At 41.1% G+C, this 20,257-nt stretch overlaps 1 pseudogene; it reads right to left on the reverse strand.

Annotated features, from left to right (window-relative positions):
* Nucleotides 1-407: 407 nt before the first annotated feature.
* Nucleotides 408-20,257, reverse strand: part of LOC149025449 (putative calcium-binding protein CML41) — a 37,458-nt pseudogene continuing 17,608 nt past the window's right edge.

The following is a 20,257-nucleotide window of genomic DNA, read 5'->3' on the forward strand; positions in this document are numbered from 1 at the left end:
GTCAAGCGAAATTTTGGACCGTCGGATCCTAAATTATGCCGTTGAGATCAACGATTGAGATCGAAATCTCGACCAAGATCTTGATCCGACAGACTGAGATGGAACGAGACCTCAGCTTTTGGTTGGTCAAAAGCACCCTCGAAACCGAGATTTTGAACCAACTGAACCTCTCCATCTCCTTTTACTAACGTTGATTAGTTGCTTCAGCATGAAGAACAATAAGCATGTTGGTCCATATTGCGACCTTTACGATACCAAAAAAGTGCAAGAAATTAAAATTAGACTCAACTGAGAGTAATTAAGACTTCTTGTTCATTCTGTTCAAATTTTAGAGCAAAGGAAAGGAAGGACCAGCTTCCCTTACAAAGCATAGGTGATGTTAAACACACGGAAATTAAATATACAATTTAAGCCATCATCAGGTTAAATTCATGAAAATCAAGAACACAATTACCATCCAGATCGAATTTCTGAATCATAGCCTTACACTCTACATGGTATCTTTCATCTCCAAGCCGACCGAACATCCTTTGCAACCCTTTAGGTGTAATGCACCTAGACCCTTTCTCCACTTCAAACATCTCAAATGCACTTTTAAGGTCATCATAATCTTCCCCATTCCGATCATCACGCTCCACCAACTTTGCAAAATCATCAAAATCCATTAAATTATCTCCATCTGTATCAAGATCATTGATCCCACCTTGAGCCTGGTCATGGGTTACGTAATCTCCAATGGAAGCAAAGTAGGGCCGAGTTCATCACCAGAAATTTTCTGATCTCCATCACTGTCAAAGTAACCAAATACTTGCTGAAGTTGGTCGTTTTTTGATCTGGGTGTAAGTTAAATAATAGGAGAAGAAGCTGTAAAAGAAACGGAACAAGAGATCAGAGAATGGAAGTAGGAACTTCTAGGCGCGTTACAACGTCGCTTTCCTTAAGACGTAATTCACCCTCATATCAAGGTGCTATGAGGTACTGCGAACCGTTTCCCAAGATACAAAGAAGCCCAACTTCGAGTTGAATCTCTCAAGTTTTGCTAAGCACTCGCAAAACTCAAGAACAGAGAAGACTTCGGGATTTTCGTATATTTTGCTGTTGTGAATCTAGAAGGTTTTTATAGGCATTGAGGTGCCTCTACTGAACAGTTCATGACTCTGTTCGTATGGGTGCACCTCTCTGTAGGTTTCCCATCTCCATCACTGTCAAAGTAACCAAATACTTGCTGAAGTTGGTCGTTTTTTGATCTGGGTGTAAGTTAAATAATAGGAGAAGAAGCTGTAAAAGAAACGGAACAAGAGATCAGAGAATGGAAGTAGGAACTTCTAGGCGCGTTACAACGTCGCTTTCCTTAAGACGTAATACGCCCTCACATCAAGGTGCTATGAGGTACTGCGAACCGTTTCCCAGGATACAAAGAAGCCCAACTTCGAGTTGAATCTCTCAAGTTTTGCTAAGCACTCGCAAAACTCAAGAACAGAGAAGACTTCGGGATTTTCGTATATTTTGCTGTTGTGAATCTAGAAGGTTTTTATAGGCATTGAGGTGCCTCTACTGAATAGTTCATGACTCTGTTCGTATGGGTGCACCTCTCTGTAGGGATACGAATGCTGACGTTCAAATATGAGCCATCAGATTGTTTGGCCGCACGATCTAACGGTCCATATTGAACCATCAAAACTATATTTATGGATCTACTTTCATCGCCCTAGATCTACCGTTGATCAAAACACATGGTTCAGATCTGATCTCGCAGTGCGTGTGCCACAAACGCCTAAACAGCCCATGCCACGCGTGCGCGAGTGCACTCGGACGATATACCGTCCTCACTCATACACTGCACACGCACTGGCGTGTCTCATTATTATAAATTAAAGTTAATAAGTGGTACCTATTAATTAACCTGGATTCCGACACCTCAGTTTCCAATGTGGGACTATATAATAAAACACTTTCCTAAAATAAATTAAGGAAAGTTTTCCGCACTTACAAATCCAATAAAATGAAACATATTTTATTATATTAAAAATAATACAACATTCCCCCACTATTTTCAATATAATGAAAATTAGTACACAACAACTAGGAACCAAATGCTTAAATGGTAGGTGTACTTAGAGTTGAACCTCCACTTAGTGAAATCCATCAAAGCTAATCAGAAGTATACAGTAGACAAGTCTTTGAACTGATAATTCTATGATGATAAGATGGACGTATCTCACACACTTGAATTCTTCTCCGAATACTCTTCAATAAGCAGACACTGATAAGGCCATGTGTCTCTATCCCGGTATCATGAGTGCCTTAGAGTCTAAGCCCAAACTCAACTGAAGCGGCATCACTTCATGCACTCACTTAGGTAGATTTATCAGAAGTGTCGTAATAAACACCTCAACAAGAACTGTTATAGATCTATTAAGAGCATATAGCTCATCCTCCATCTACATTACAGGAACCAAGCACTACATTATGGGATGGTATATAATTAGTGCTTGCAGACCACTCCATACAGAGTACTTTACTCATTGAACTCAAATTTGATATCTCAAGTATTGAGACGAGTTTCCTCTGTTGGTGATCTTAGGAAATGGGCTTAAGACCCATCCCTCTTGCAGTATTTTTGACCAAATCCCTTGTAAGACCTTTTGTCAATGGATCTGCCAAATTTTGATTTGATCTTACAAAATCGATGGTAATTGCTCCATCAACTATCAACTGCCTCACTAAACTATGTCTAAGTCCAATATGTCTTGACTTTCCATTGTAAATCTGGCTATATGCTCTAGCCAAGGTTGCTTCACTATCACAATGAAGCGATATTGGTGGCATGGGTTTTGGCCATATTGGAATTTCTATCAATAAATTCCTAAGCCATTTTGCTTCTTTACTATCAGAAGCTAACGCCACGAACTCTGCTGCCATAGTAGAATCAGCAATACAGGTTTCCTTCTTTGAACCCCAAGATATTGCACCCCCACTAAGAGTGAATATCCCACCACTTGTGGATGAGTGGTCTTCACTGTCTGTTATCCAACTAGCATCTGTGAACCCTTCAAGAACAGTAGTAGGCTACCCACTGTATGTTAAGCCATAACTAGTTGTTCCCTTTAGGTATCTAAAATTTCTAAAGACAGCTTTCCAGTGTAGGTTACTAAGGTTACTAGTGTACCTACTAAGTTTTCCTACAGCATATATTATGTCTGGTCTTGTACTGGTCATTGCATACATTAGACAACCAATAGCACTAGCATAGTCTGTTTGAGACACAACTCTTCCATCATTTGGTACTAACTTGACACTGGAGTCAAAAGGTGTAATAACAGGTGAACAATCTAAATGGTTGAATTTCTTCAACACTTTCTCAATGTAATGAGATTGTGTCAGCATTAACCTATCACCATGTTTGATTATTCTAATGCCCAAAATGACATCAGCTTCACCCATATCTTTCATATCGAAACTAGTAGACAAATACTTTTTAGTAGTTTCTACTTGTTCTAAATCAGTACCAAATATAAGTATGTCATCAACATATAAACAAATTATCACACCTTTTCCTCTAGAAAACTTGCTATACACACATTTGTCGAACTCATGTATTTTAAACCCATTTGACAGTATTACTTTGTCAAACTTCTTATGCCACTATTTCGGTGCTTGTTTGAGTACATATAGTGATTTCATTAACTTACAAGCCTTGTGCTCCTGTCCCTTCACAACAAACCCTTCAGGTTGTTTCATATAAATTTCTTCATCTAATTCACCATTTAGAAATGTTGTTTTGACATCCATTTGGTGAACGACAAATTTATATATAGATGCCAATGCAACTAACACTCGAATAGTAGCAATCCTAGCCACTGGAGCATAAGGGGTTGTATGGTAATGATTCTGGCACACTTATTTTGTGCCATTTGCCCGTTTTGGCACAGAAGTGACCAGAATATTGTATGGTAAACCGGTTCGGATTTTCTCTGCTGGTTCAGCAAATGTGTGCCTAACCAGGCAATGGGCACACTTTTTCCTTGTGTTAGAGAAGCTCCAAATTGGAGCTTCTCTGGCACAGAAGTGATTCTTTGTAAAATGCGGGGCACACTGGGTCTCGTTGACGGTACTTAGGGTTATCGATGTAATTTCATCGATAACCCTAAAAAGCTTTATTTGCCATACTCCTTAACGTCTCTCTGCACTCTCATCTCTCTACAATCGACATTGCAACGGTCATATCTTGCCCTAGTTCTACCTCTCGGATCTCACTCGTCTCCCTCATCTCTCACAACTCTCCCAAGACTCGCATCATTCTCTCTCGTCTCTCTCATCTCTTCCAACTCTCTCAATCTCTCATCGTTTGGAAGCATCTCTGCAGCCTCTCTCTGTTTGGAAGTGTGTGTGCAACCGATCGTGGATCCCTGTCTCTGCAACTCTGTCATCTCTGCAACTCTCTCGTCTCTGCAAGCCGAAGCCCTCTTGTGTCACTCGGATCCCTGTCTCTGCAAGTCGAAGCCGTCTGCAACCCAGTTCTTCATCTTCGTTCAATGTGAGTGGAGGTTATCGGTGTTTGCCCTATCTCTGCAACTGTTCTAGTTTTTTTTTTTTTGCACATGTTAAGCTTTGTGCAGTTCATATTGTTCTTGCACTTTTTCTCTATATTTTGTGTAGGGAAGCTAGTAAATTCTAGATCTTTATAAACCCTGAGACTGGAAGAATCTATGGTGGTCTCCCTTGTTCTGATGGCTTCTGTCACATCCTCCCAGCCGGTACCCTAACTGGCATACCCGAGAGTGTGATCCACAGCCCGAAGATCAGGTATCGAGTAATCAACCTCCCACATAAATAATAACATAATCATGAACAATAATAATCGATGTGCGAAAGATAAACCATAGATCCAAATAAGGAAAGAATGAATCATATATAAATCAGAGTACTAAATATAATTAGAGTGTCTAAATCAGATAAGTAAAGTGAGGCAAAATCCCACTCTACAACCAGCGGAAAAGTAGTTCTAAAAGAGAAGAAACAGGATAGAATCTAATCCCAATAGCAGGTACAAAAGGTAACTAAATTGTTCTCAATCTTATAGACAATATCCCTATAAGATTGAATCTCATATATGGCACAAGGGCGCTTCCACTCTATGGTCGGACTAGGCATCGTACGGAGCATAACCACTCGCGGGATCTTCAGTGTAATTGTCGTAACCGCAATCACTTTCCTAGAGATATGCCTCTTCTCCTTGCGCTTCTTCATACGAGCAGTCATGATACTCAGAACCTGTAGAATAGTCTAACAAACATTGTACAAAAAGGAATGAGTTTCAAAGAAACTCAGTAAGGCAGTTAAATCTATAATAACATAAATGGCAGGATTACAAAACAAACATAAATGCAATATGGTATGAGACAAACAATGAATGTATGAATCTAACTCTATGTATGTTGGTCTCTATTGGCAGACATGCTTTAAGTCATAGCACCGTACTTCTTTAGGAAAGTCTCATTCACTCATCATCAGTTGGTAATGGGTCCGGCATCCGTCGGGACATTCCATGGCTGGGGGTATAGGTCACCACTCTCTTATATCACCATTGGTCTAAGTACCGGCCATGTCAGGGTTAAGCCTAGCCAAATGCAAGTCTTCTACTTAGTTATATGAAGTCAGATTCAGATACGTCCATTCCTCGTCCCTGACGATCCTTTCTTGTATCCTTCACACTAGAGTCCTCATAGTCCCTGACTACGGACTCTGTCACATCCTCCCAGCCGGTACCCTAACTGGCATACCCGAGAGTGTGATCCACAGCCCAAAAGATCAAGTTTTGGAACGATCATATCCATTTAGCACAATAACAAATCAAAAGCAAAAACAAATCATTGTATTCTAATAAGTTAATAATAAAATTCAAGAAAAGATCTCAAAAGAATCACTAAGAATATCAGAGTGCGAAAACATGATACCAAATCAAAAGACAGCTGTAGAGTATAGCGGAAATATACTCCACAACATATGCGGAAGGTAGATCGAAATCTAAGTAAACCTCTAAGCTAATACATGTAAGGTAAAAGATAAGTCTAAAAGAAACAAGAGAAATCTAATCCACATCTTCAGTCGGCTCTTCTTCATCTTCAGTCTTCATCTTCTTCACCTTGCCCTTCCTTATATGGACCGTCATCATATTCCAAACCTGCAGAGAAGTCTAACAACAGATATGGTACAAAAGGAGTGAGTTTCAAAAGAAACCCAGTAAGGCAGTTAAATCCATAATAACATAAATGGCAGGATTTCAAAACAAACATAAATGCAATATGGTATGAGACAAACAATGAATGTATGAATCTAACTCTATGTATGCTAGTCTCTATTGGCAGACATGCTTTAAGTCATAGCACCATACTTCTTGGGAAGGTCTCATCACACAACGCCTTTTGGTAGTGGGTCCGGCATCCCTCAGGACATTCCATGGTTGGGGGTATAGGTCATCGCTCTCTCACATCACCATTGGTCTAAGTACTGGCGCATGTCAGGGTAAAGCCTAGCCAAATGCAAGTCTTCTACTTAGTTATATCAAGTCAGATCCAGATACGTCCATTCCTCGCCCCTGGCGATCCTTTCCGGTATCCTTCACACTAAAGTCCTCATAGTCCCTGACTACGGACTCATCAACCCTATTGGTTATCCACATATGGTAAACGGGAAGCTCTCACGTCCCCTCACGGGTTGGTTACCGGTCTTGAGCGCCCGTGAGCCCAAGTCTATCCATATGCAACCCTACCAATAAATGGCCCCCACAATGTGATTCCTGTCCTCTCACGGGTTGGTTACCGGTCTTGAGCGCCCACAAATCCCCATTGCTACCACGGGTCGTTTGGTCTCAATACCCCTCTGATTAGGATCTGACATAACGGGACATCCTAGCCAAACACTACTAGACAGTCCTAAATATGTCATCCAACAGTTTAGGAAGGTGTCCAGAGGGCATCTCCGGAAACATCCCATAATATTCCCGTAGTTGTCCAAGGACAGAAGTGTCAAAAGGACACCTCTCCTTCCCTAACCATACTTAATCAATCACAATCACAAATCAATCATATCATACACATTTACAGTATATAGAAAATATACCATAATAAGATTCATCTCATATACAGTTGACAAATAAAGACTTTCATAAACTAAAGAAAGCAAGTAAATAATGCTACTGTAATTGAAGTAAACACAGCAGTAATATATTCATAAAAGAATCTAATTATGGTAACAAATCCAAAAGATTCTAATATAGAAACTAAAATCACACAATCTATGCTATTATAGAAGTAACCATCCTTACCTTATATAACTTGGAAAGGAATCTTAAGAATCAAGGAGAATCTTCCCAAAGTTGGCAAGAAGGTCCTAAACAAGTATATATATCTTATTAGGAAAGAACCTAGAAGGAAAGATATCAAAACATCCAAAACAGACCAAATCTGGAGTTGCTGTACTCATTGGTCGATTGGATTGGTCTACTGTCTCAGTCGACCAATCAGTCGACCAACAGAGACAGTGGCCTACAAAATCAGAGTTTTAAGAATAAAGAACCGAATTTGGTGGTTCAAAAGGGTACCAAACATGGGGGAAACTACTATGACAATATCCTAGTATATAGAGGACTTCAAAACACTAATCAAATTAAGTCTTCAAGTTACAAATTAGGAAAAAAAAGTTACCATAATTAGATCAATCATGGTTCTTGAAGAATTCATAGCAACAATCATGGACAAGAACGATAGGATGATGGATCATTGATTGTGATAAAGAAATCATGAAAAGCATGCATAGATCTTCAAGAAAAATAGATCTAAGACTGAAGAACATGAATCTAAATAAGGAAACAAAACTTACCATAAATGTATTAGTCATGGTTCTTGGAAAAAGCATGGTATGATCAAGAAGAAAGAACTAGAGATTGATAGGTTACAGCTCTTGCAAAGAAAACACAGTGATTTACTACTAATATGATCAATAAAACAGATCTAAGAAGATTAGAATTTGAATCAAAAGATGAACGAAGACAAGATCATGATTTAGATCATGATTCCTTCAAAAGCTTGCAATGATCATGGTTAAGATCATCGCATTAGCCATTAATCCTTAGGAAGATCATAAGGGATGAGTAGAGAGATGTTTGCAACAGAGAATGCAGCATCTTCTCTACTGTCTCAGCCCAAAAAGGAAAGAAAAACAGAGATGGAGAAGAAGAAGAGAGTGTAGACATACCTTTGATGCAAGAGGAAGAAGATTACTTGAGTTCTTGCGAGGGATCAACCAAGGATGCAAGGAAATTGATTAGAATGGAGTTCTAACTCGTTCCAGAGGCTTAGGAGGCAGAGGAGATGAACTAATCCCGAGATTGGACTTAAATAGAGCAAGAAAGACCTAAATCTGGAAAACAGATCTCATTGGTCGATTGGATTGGTCAACTGGCCCAGTCGACCAATCAGTCGACCAATGGAGACAGCAAGGTACAGATTGCACTATTTTGGTCATAACTTCTTCGTTTGAAGTCCGATTGATCCGAATTCGAAAGGGAACTTCACACAAACATACTAAGACTATCTAGCATGAATTGGGCATCATCCATGGTCCAAAAATCAGTACTTTATTACTTGGGAACATGAGTTTCTAAATTGGAAACAACATGGTTCTCATAGCAAACTCACCATGGATTCAAGGGAAGAATTAAAGAGAACAAGGCTTCACTCTAATGGAATATCAAGAACATATCAGAGGCAAGAATAACTAAATAGAAAATCAAAAGAATACTAATCCTAGAATGAGAGGAATCAAAAATAGAAACTTACTAGAATGCTTATATCAATGGTAAACATAGAAGGCTATATAATGGCTAGAAAGAAAGGGGAATTGATTCAAAGAGATGAAATACATTAAAACAGCAGTAAGGCTAAGATCAAACATGTTAAACATTAATTAGAAAAGAAGCTTCAGTAGAATGATCATGCTGTCCAAAACTTGATCAAAATTAGTGAAGAATTGAGGAGATTCACCATGTGGTTTCAAGGAATGCATAGAGTGATTGGGGGTTCACTCTGAGACATAAGGAGATTAGAGAATAGGTAGTTACAGTAGTTTAACACCTTCTCCACAATCAAAACATCAAGATAGAACAGTAAGAAGAAGAAAAGAGAGAAGAAGGAGATAGAACACTGAAATCAAGGTCCAACTTCAAGATGTAACATTAAACTAATCTTTCTTCACCCAAAATAGATAGGGTGTCCTGGCTAGGTTTGGGCTGGATTTCACAGACTCATCAACCCTATTGGTTATCCACATATGGTAAACGGGAAGCTCTCATGTCCCCTCACGGGTTGGTTACCGGTCTTGAGCGCCCGTGAGCCCAAGTCTATCCATATGCAACCCTACCAATAAATGGCCCTCACAATGTGATTCCTGTCCTCTCACGGGTTGGTTACCGGTCTTGAGCGCCCATGAATCCCCATTGCTACCACGGGTCGTTCGGTCTCAATACCCCTCCGATTAGGGTCTGACATAACGGGACATCCTAGCCAAACACTACTAGACAGTCCTAAATATGTCATCCAACAGTTTAGGAAGGTGTCCAGAGGGCATCTCCGAAAACATCCCATAATATTCCCGTAGTAGTTCAAGGACAGAAGTGTCAAAAGGACCTCTCCTTTCCAAACCATACTTAAGCATACACAAGCATCAATTCATAACATCACATATATGGTAACTTCATATATGGAAAGAAATCAATAATTACAATCAACTTGTATATAACTGGTAAGTAAATCATACATGAGTCAATTTAATATAAACAAGTAATGCTACTGATATCAAGACAGTACCACAGTAGTATAACATTATAAGAATCTAATTAAAGAAATAAATTAACAAGATTCAAATATAGAAACTAAGATATGCAATTTATGTTGTTAAAGAAGTAACCATGCTTACCTTTTATAATTTGCAAAGGAATCCTAAGAAATCAAGTAAGATCTTGACAAACTTGAGAAGAAGGTCCTAAACAAGTGTATACAACATATTAGGAAAGATCCCTAACAGAAAAGATATCAAAACATCCAAAACCGACCAAATCTGGAGTTGCTGTACTCATTGGTCGATTGGATTGGTCTCATCGTCGCACGACCAATCCGCACCAATGGAGACAAAGTGGCCTACAAAATCAGAGTTTTAAGAATAAAGAACCGAATTTGGTGGTTCAAAAGGGTACTAAACAAGGGGTAAACTACATTGGTAGTATCCTAACATATAGAGGACCTCAAAACACTAATCGAATCAAGTTTTCAAGTTACAAATTAGGAAACAAAAAGTTACCATAATTAGATCAATCATGGTTCTTGAAGAATTCAAGATAGAAATCATAGACAAGAACAATAGGAGAATGAATCATTGATTCAGATAAAGATATCATGGAAGGCATACTTAGATCTTCAAGAAAATAGACCTAAGAGCATAAATCTAAATAAGGAAACAAAACCTACCATAGATGTAACTGTCATGATTCATGAAGAAAGCATGGTATGGTAGAAGAGAAACAACTAGAGATTGATAGATCATGGATCATGTAAAGAAACATAGCAATTGACTACTAACATGATCAATATAGTAGATCTAAGAAGATCAGAATTTAAATCAAAAGATGAACATAGACAAGATCATGATTTGATCATGACTCCTTCAAAAGCTTGCAATGATCATGGTTAAGATCATTGCATTAGCCATTAATCCTTAGGAAGATCATGAGAGACAAGTCCAGAGATGTTTGCAACAGAGAATGCAGCATCTCCTCTACTGTCTCAACTCAAAAAGGAAAGAAAAACAGAGATGGAGAAGAAGAAGAGAGTGTAGACATACCTTTGATGCAAGAGGAAGAGTTTTGACGAAGATCCGTCAAGATAAACACCAAGGACGTAAGGGAGATGACTTGCAGAGGTCTTTGGTTCGTTTCAAAGAGTTTGGAGGCAGAAAATACGAAGTAGACTCGAGATTGGACTTAAATAGAGCAAGCAAGACCTAATTACCAAAGACAGAACCCATTGGTCGAGTGGATTGGTCGATTGGTCCAGTCGACCAATGAGTCGACCAATCAGTTCAGCAACTCCTAAACAGGGAATTGAAGGCCCAGATCAAATCCAAACCTAAAGGGGTTTTGCACACATATCAAGTGACTTACCTAATAGGTAGAAATGCCTTCAAACCATGATAGAGAGCACTCCAAGTCCATCAACTAATCCGATCTTCATCAAGATTCAGTTTCCATAAATAGAACCTCATCGTCAACACTCATGGATTCAAAGCCAGACACCAAGTCCTCCACTGGGATGGCCCAAAGCTGACTTCTTACTTTACTTCTGGTCACTGGACCTACAAATAACAAAGTTTCCGGGTCAAGGTTAGGGCTGGGTTTCACATTCTCCCCCCCTTAAAGAAATTTCGTCCTCGAAATTGAAAGCGTACCTATGCTTCCAAAGAGGTGAGGAAACTTCTCCTTCATATCTTCTTCCTTCTCCCAAGAAGCTTCTTCAGGGGTATGGTTCTTCCGCCGAATCTTCACCAAAGGGATGGTGCGATTCCGCAGCTGCTTGTCCTTCTTATCTAAGATTTCGGCCTTCTCTTCATCGTAGGTCAAATCAGCACTAAGTCCTTCAGGTGCTTGCTGCAAAATGTGTTCCGGATTCTCTATGTGTTTCCGGAGCATCGAAATATGAAACACATTGTGAACACCAGCAAGAGGCGGAGGTAATGCTAGTCGATACGCAACAGGTCCAACCTTTTCCAAAATCTCGAAAGGTCCAATGAAACGAGGGCTAAGCTTTCCCTTAACATTGAATCTCATCACGCCCTTCATTGGTGAAACCTTCAGGAAAACTTTCTCTCCAACTTGAAATTCCAAATCGGTCCTCCTCTTATCGGCATAAGATTTCTGTCTTGACTGGGCAGACTTAATCCTTTCTCTTATCATATCTACCATAGCACTCGTAGATTCAATCATCTCAGGACCTAAGACTTTTCTTTCACCTGTCTCAGTCCAGTACAAAGGTGTCCTACAAGTACTGCCATACAAAGCCTTGAATGGAGCCATGCCTATTGTTGCTTGATAACTGTTGTTATAGGCAAACTCAACCAAAGCTAGGTGTTCATCCCAATTACCACCCATATCCACCACACAAGATCTGAGCATGTCTTCCAATGTCCGAATTGTCCGCTCGGATTGTCCATCGACCGAGGATGATGAGCTGTACTCAAGTTCAATTGGGTTCCCAAGGCCTTCTGCAAACTATTCCAAAACCTTGAGGTGAACCTAGGATCACGATCAGAAACAATACTCAATGGCACGCCATGCAGACGAACCACATTATCCACGTAAAGCCTTGCTAGCTTATCCAGAGTATGAGTGATCTTCATAGGAATGAAGTGGGCTGATTTGGTCAACCTATCAACAATCACCCACACGGTGTCATTGCCTTTACTTGTGCAAGGCAAGCTAGTCACAAAGTCCATAGAGATATCCTCCCACTTCCAACTAGGAATAGGAAGGGGTTGAAGTAATCCAGATGGGGGTTGACGAACGGCTTTCACACGTTGGCAAGTCTCACACTTGGCAACAAAATTATCGACATCAGCCTTCAAACCAATCCACCAAAAATGTTCATTCAAGTCCTTGTACATCTTGGTGCTTCCCGGGTGTATAGTAAAGACTGACTGATGTGCTTCCTTCAATATTTCCTTTTTAATTTCTTCGTTTGTAGGCATGCACAGTCTTCCTCTAAACAATAAAGCACCATCCATGGATATACCAAAGTCGGGGTCCGACTCAGGATTCGAAGAAATCTTCTCAACTTTGATCAAAAGTTCTTGATCGTAATCTCTGCAGAGCAACAATCTTATCTCTAAGGCCAGATCTTGCCGTCATGGCGTAAAGAATAAAATCAGAATTCTCAGGGACAATTTCCAAATCAAAGCTCCCAATAGAAGACCACAATGGTAAACTCAAAGCATTCAAATCCAAAGTCTTCTTCTGGTTCTTCCTACTAAGAGCATCAACAACAACGTTTGCCTTCCTAGGGTGATACTGAATATCACAATCATAATCAGAGACTAGTTCCAACCATCTCCTTTGTCTCATGTTCAACTCCTTTTGGGTAAAGAAGTATTTCAAACTCTTATGATCCGTGAAAATGGCAATCTTCTCACCGTAGAGGTAATGTCTCCAAATCTTCAAAGCAAAGACAACAGCGGCAAGTTCTAGATCGTGAGTGGGGTAATTCCGCTCATAATCTTTCAATTGCCGAGAAGCATAGGCTACGACCTTGCCATGTTGCATCAGTACGCAACCCAATCCAATCTTTGACGCATCGGTAAAAACTGTCATACCACCAGAACTATCAGGTATAGTCAAAACCGGGGCACTTGTCAATCTATCTTTCAACTCTTGGAAATTTTTCTCACAAAGCGTCGAACAAACAAACTTCTCTTCTTTCCTGGTTAACTTAGTCATAGGAGCAGCCAACCGAGAAAAGTTCTCAATAAACCTTCCGTAGTAACCCGCCAATCCAAGAAAACTTCTTATTTCCGTTACCGACTTCGGTCTTTCCCAATCAGCCACAGCTTGGACTTTTTCAGGATCGACAAGAATACCTTCAGCTGAAACCACATGGCCAAGGAATACTACTCTCTTAAGCTAGAAATCACACTTGCTAAACTTGGCGTACAACTTCTTTTCTCGCAATCTTTGCAAAGTGAAACTTAGATGGCTCGCATGCTCTTCTTCGCTCTTCGAATAGATCAAGATGTCGTCGATGAAAACAATCACAAACTTATCAAGCACATCGTGAAATACTCGGTTCATGAGGTCCACGAACACCGCAGGAGCATTGGTCAATCCGAAAGGCATGACCCTAAACTCATAGTGGCCATACCGTGTTCGGAAAGCTGTCTTGAAGATATCACTAGACTTCACTTTCAATTGGTGATATCCGGATCTTAAGTCAATCTTTGAGAACACAACTGCACCTTTTAACTGATTGAAGAGATCATCAATTATGGGCAGCGGGTATCTATTCTTGATAGTCAGCTTATTCAACTCACGGTAGTCGATGCACAGGCGCATACTACCGTCTTTCTTCTTGACAAACAAGACCGGAGCTCCCCAAGGTGATACACTAGGTTGTACGAAACCTATATCAATGAGCTCATTCAACTGGTTTTGCAACTCTTTCAACTCAGTAGGAGCCATCCTATATGGAGCTTTAGATACCGGAGCGGCACCAGGGACGAGATCAATAGAAAACTCGACATCCCTGTCTGGAGGCACTCCTGATAGATCATCAGGGAAGACATCAACAAAGTCACAGACAACCCTGAGTTCATCGACTCTTTTCTCCACTTTACCCTTGCCTTCAGATGAAGCATCATCCACTAGGGCATAGACTTGCATCAGTGCAGACAGCACCTTCTTACAAACCCTTCTTTTCTCACCATGAAATTCTAAGACCGGACATCCACAAATATGGAACTGAATCTTCTTTGAGGAACAAAGAAACACAGCTTTGTGGGCTGTTAACCAATCAATTCCCAAAATAACATCAAAGTCCTTCATATCAAGAAGTACAAAATTGGCTTCCAAGTTCTTCTCACCAATCAACACAGGACATTTAGATAACCCCTTAACTAGTTTCACAACAGGACCAGTAGGTGTACTAATCAATAAACAACTAGAAACTTCTCAGGGATTAGGTCAGTCTTCTTGATGAATGCAGATGACATGAACGAATGAGATGCACCCGTATCAAATAAGACAAATGCAGAAATAGAAGCAACTAACAATGTACCTGTAATCACTTCATGGCTTGGATCCTGCTCAGCACTGGAAATACTGAACACTCTACCAAAGGGAGGAGTAGGAGCACTCTTCACCACTGGAGTAGGCTGCTAGATAGGCCGCTTCGGACAGGCACGAGCGAAATGACCAGCTTGCTTGCAGTAAAAGCAAACAGGATTGCTGGGTCCAACTGGGGTAGCTGCAACAGGGGGCTTCTGAACAAAAGGCCTAGGATTCGCATTCACAGTGCCTAGCACTTGCACTCACCGGTGGTCGGTTTCCGCCATACTGTCTAAACTGGCCGGGCTGCTGAAAACCCGAGTTCTGACCTACACTCCTAGGCTGAAAAGTAGGAGTGGGGTAGGGTGTATGTCTCACAAAACGCCGATCATTACGATCCACCAACCCAGGGTTCCTTGGCTGCCAGGGCCTTTGCATACGTGCATTTTCCTTCTCTGTTTCTTCAAACTTCTTCGAGTTCTGCACCACTTGAGCATAGCTCACTATAGGCTGGACTGTGAGGTAAGCTTTAATGGTAGGGCGCAGTCCTTTGAAGAACTTCTTCGCTTTGGCGAGATCGACCTTCAGAGAATCTGGAGCAAAGAAATGAAGCTCCTCAAACTTCTGTTGGTACTCCAACACAGACAAAGATCCTTGTGTGAGAACCATAAACTCAGCTTCCTTCGCATCTTTCATCGCCTCGGGGAAATAATTCAAGCAAAAAGCTTCTTTGAACAACTCCCAAGTTACAACTCCTGCATGCAAACCTTCCAAAACAAGGCCGAGTGGAGGTCCACCATGCATCAGCTTCTTGTTGCAACTTCTGTTCAGCAAACAGAATCTTCTGAGCTTCCGAGCATTGCAGATGTCGGAAAGCCTTCTCCAACTCACGAAGCCACTTGTTAGGAAACAAGGGATCCTTGGTAACTCCAGGTGAAAGTGGGTACTTGCATCTTCGTAAAACTCTCCATCAAAGTGAGTATGAGGAGTTCTAGCTAAACCTCCCGCATTCAGGATCTGCGGCATGAGGATTCACATTAGCACCAGTTCGAGTCTCATTATGCGGAGTCATGAAACCCACCAACATCCGGTTGAACCGAGCTGCTTGTCGCTCGCATCATATTGCCCATAATATTGGCAATATCACGAAAGCTTCCAACATTCGGGGCACCGGGTATCTCATGGGTACCCTGATCAACATTAGGTATCTCACCATCTCCATGAGGTATTTCACCACCTCCCTGACAGCTGGATTCACCACGCCCACTTCTCAGAGTAACCATTCTGCAAAAACTGAGAACATCAAAATACCGAATTTCGAAGTTTCAACATAAATCACAAGTCCAAATGATTTGAAAACTTAAATCATGCTTAAATATATCCATATAGTCATCAAACAATAATCCATAAGGCAAAAGTCACATTTTCCAAAAAAAATTCAGCAGAAAATGAGGTCTCTGTGTCCATTGGTCGAGTGATTGGTCGACTGACCCAGTCGACCAATGAGTTGACCAATCAAGACAGAATACGAAAATTCGCATTATAAGCCTCATTTCCACATTCCAACTTCATTTTATCCTCTTTCAAAGGTGAGAGATCTCTAGGGAAAGTCTCCAAAGGTTCTTCCAAGTGCTCTTGAGGTGTTTTGGTGCTTCAACAACAACACTTCAACACACAACCATCACAAACAAGGTAAATCTTTCATTCTTTCTTCCATTTTCATCTTCTCATGCTTGCATTTCAACAAAACCATGTTTTTTGTATCCAATGCTAGAAATCATGATTAGGAATACTTAGAAACATATTCCTTAGGTTTCAAACACAATGCCATGCATAGACAATAAGTTCTAACATATTGGTGTTCATCTCGCAACGTTTTCGTACCAAAATTGTTAACTTTAGAAAATTTTCGTTTTCTCACAAACCGCTTGAAATTTCCACATGAAATCAAATGCTACATGCTCAAGATGATATTGTAGATAGGTCCATAAAATTTGATTAACCAATTTCAACTTTTCAAAAATCCAATTTTGACCTAAATTGCAAAATCCCCAAATTTTCCTTCTTGCTGAATTTTTCGCTTTAATTCAAGTTTTCGATCGATTTTCTTCAAACAAATTTCATAGACATGAAATTCCAAGTATTGCGCACATGCTAGTATGTTCAAATCAAATTTTCCCCAAATTTGAAATTTTTCGAAAAACTACGAAAATACCCTTTTGGCTTAAATCTTAAAGTAGCACTAACTGGAAATGTCTCTTGTCTCTTTCACAGATACACACTATGCAGAGGGGAGGGCGAGGACGAGGTAGAGGTCGTGGTCGTATTGTAGGGGCACTTAGGGGCAGAGGTCAGGTTCCTTCAGGGCCTAGACAGGAGGTTCGGAGACTGGACATGTTCGACACACCTCAGGCCGAGTGTTTGTACGAGGCATACTTCAGTTACTGCAACATCGAGCTGGGACGTCTGCTTCACCTATGCCAGCTCAGAGTCTTTAGGATTCGGCAGAGATTCGACGCGTTGCAGTGGACACATCTCTTCACTGAGGATCTGCCGGTATACCCGGAGCTAGTGAGGTTGTTCTTCAGCAACCTTACTTACACAGAGGAGGCTCGAGGTCAAGGACATCCACTTAGACTTGTCCTCGGGAGCAGTGGTCTTCCCGACTCGATTCGCTTTTCCACCCGATCACTGGCTGAGATCTTGCAGGTTCCTTACTATCCACAGCAGTGTGTGTGGATACTTGCGGGAGCAGATTTGGACAGCTATCTGATGCCGTACGAGCTACGCGAGATATGCTCTACACTATGGGATAGTCGTCGATGCTTCACTCCGTGGACCAGCGGACGGATGACAGATTCTGCACGGATTATCGACCGCATAGTCGGCCGAAACATTATGCTGAAAGCCGGACATCACCATCGGGTCACAGTGATGGAGGCCTTAGTCATTTACCGCATCTACATGGGCTTCGAGATCGATCTCTCTTACATCATTCAGCAGGTCATGCTGGACTTGGTTCTGCGGCCTAGCATGCGGAACCTTTGCTATGGGAGGCTACTGACCTTGATCTTCAGGCATTTCGGGGTGAGTTTCGAGGATACACCCAGGTGGACACTGGTTCACAGGGATATGTCATCGGGACTCGGACAATTCGTCGGATGAGACCGCAGCAGACTGAGAGATCTCCTGGTCAGGAGGGTGAGGATGATGAGGAGACAGAGGATGAGGATCAGGAGTCAGAGGATGGAGGAGAGGATATCGGTCCTGATAGTGATGATCAGGCCGGAGACGATACAGAGATGCACGAGGCTGGGCCAGTGCATCATGAGTTTCCTTCATCGCACTTCGAGGCAGGTGGCCCCTCTCATGCAGTTCCAGAGACTTCAGATCTTGGGGCACAGATGAGATCGATGACTTCCATGCTAGGGAGGATGGAGGTCAGACAGGAGCCGATGTATGAGAGGATGGAGTCACGACAGGATAGGATAGAGCATCAGGTGACTCAGCTAGTGGAGGAGTTCAGAGCATACAGAGATCAGAGGAGATCACCTAGATAGACTGTACCCTAGGGTTTTCATTTATGCATTTCAGATGTAATCGTTGTAAAAGCTTTTGAAATTAATGAAGTTCATTTTGTTTCACTTAATTATTGTATATTATGCACCTTTCTTTTATTTGCATTAGTGACATTTGTTTAAGTATAATTATGGTATGTTATTCGGAAATGTTCTGTTATGCTACATAGGTTAAGTTTCTAATCCAAGTGTTCTATTATTCACTTCTAAGAGTAGAGGAGTCATTTCAGATCTATGACTCAGGAATGTTCAGTTATTGTCTTTTGTGGTTAGGATTTCCTCGAACCTTGGGCTCTGATACCAATCTGTCACATCCTCCCAGCCGGTACCCTAACTGGCATACCCGAGAGTGTGATCCATAGCCCGAAGATCAGGTATCGAGTAATCAACCTCCCACATAAACAATAACATAATCATGAACAATAATAATCGATGTGCGAAAGATAAACCATAGATCCAAATAAGGAAAGAATGAATCATATATAAATCAGAGTACTAAATATAATCAGAGTGTCTAAATCAGATAAGTAAAGTGAGGCGAAATTCCACTCTACAACCAGCGGAAAAGTAGTTCTAAAAGAGAAGAAACAGGATAGAATCTAATCCCAATAGCAGGTACAAAAGGTAACTAAATTGTTCTCAATCTTATAGACAATATCCCTATAAGTATGAATCTCATAAATGGCACAAGGGCGCTTCCACTCTATGGTCGGACTAAGCATCGTACGGAGCATGACCACTCGCGGGATCTTCAGTGTAATTGTCGTAACCGCAATCACTTTCCTAGAGATATGCCTCTTCTCCTTGCGCTTCTTCATACGAGCAGTCATGATACTCAGAACCTATAGAATAGTCTAACAAACATTGTACAAAAAGGAATGAGTTTCAAAGAAACTCAAGAAAGGCTTAAATCCATAATAACATAAATGGCAGGATTACAAAATAAACATAAATGCAATATGGTATGAGACAAACAATGAATGTATGAATCTAACTCTATGTATGCTGGTCTCTAATGGCAGACATGCTTTAAGTCATAGCACCGTACTTCTTTAGGAAAGTCTCATTCACTCATCATCAGTTGGTAATGGGTCCGGCATCCCTCGGGACATTCCATGGCTGGGGGTATAGGTCACCACTCTCTCACATCACCATTGGTCTAAGTACCAGCGCATGTCAGGGTTAAGCCTAGCCAAATGCAAGTCTTCTACTTAGTTATATCAAGTCAGATCCAGATACGTCCATTCCTCGTCCCTAACGATCCTTTCCGGTATCCTTCACACTAGAGTCCTCATAGTCCCTGACTACGGACTCATCAACCCTATTGGTTCTCCACATATGGTAAACGGGAAGCTCTCACGTCCCCTCACGGGTTGGTTACCGGTCTTGAGCGCCCGTGAGCCCAAGTCTATCCATATGCAACCCTACCAATAAATGGCCCCCACAATGTGATTCCCGTCCTCTCACGGGTTGGTTACCGGTCTTGAGCGCCCATGAATCCCCATTGCTACCACGGGTCGTTCGGTCTCAATTCCTAGCCAAACACTACTAGACAATCCTAAATATGTCATCCAACAGTTTAGGAAGGTGTCCAGAGGGCATCTCCGGAAACATCCCATAATATTCCCGTAGTAGTCCAAGGACAGAAGTGTCAAAAGGACACCTCTCCTTTCCAAACCACACTTAAGCATACACAAGCATCAATTCATAACATCACATATATGGTAACTTCATATATGGAAAGAAATCAATAATTACAATCAACTTGTATATAACTCGTAAGTAAATCATACATGAGTCAATTTAATATAAACAA

This window comes from Hakea prostrata, chromosome 2 (assembly GCF_041222555.1).
Source record: "Hakea prostrata isolate BN-2017 chromosome 2, UWA_Hpros_2, whole genome shotgun sequence".
Classification (NCBI taxonomy): domain Eukaryota; kingdom Viridiplantae; phylum Streptophyta; class Magnoliopsida; order Proteales; family Proteaceae; genus Hakea; species Hakea prostrata.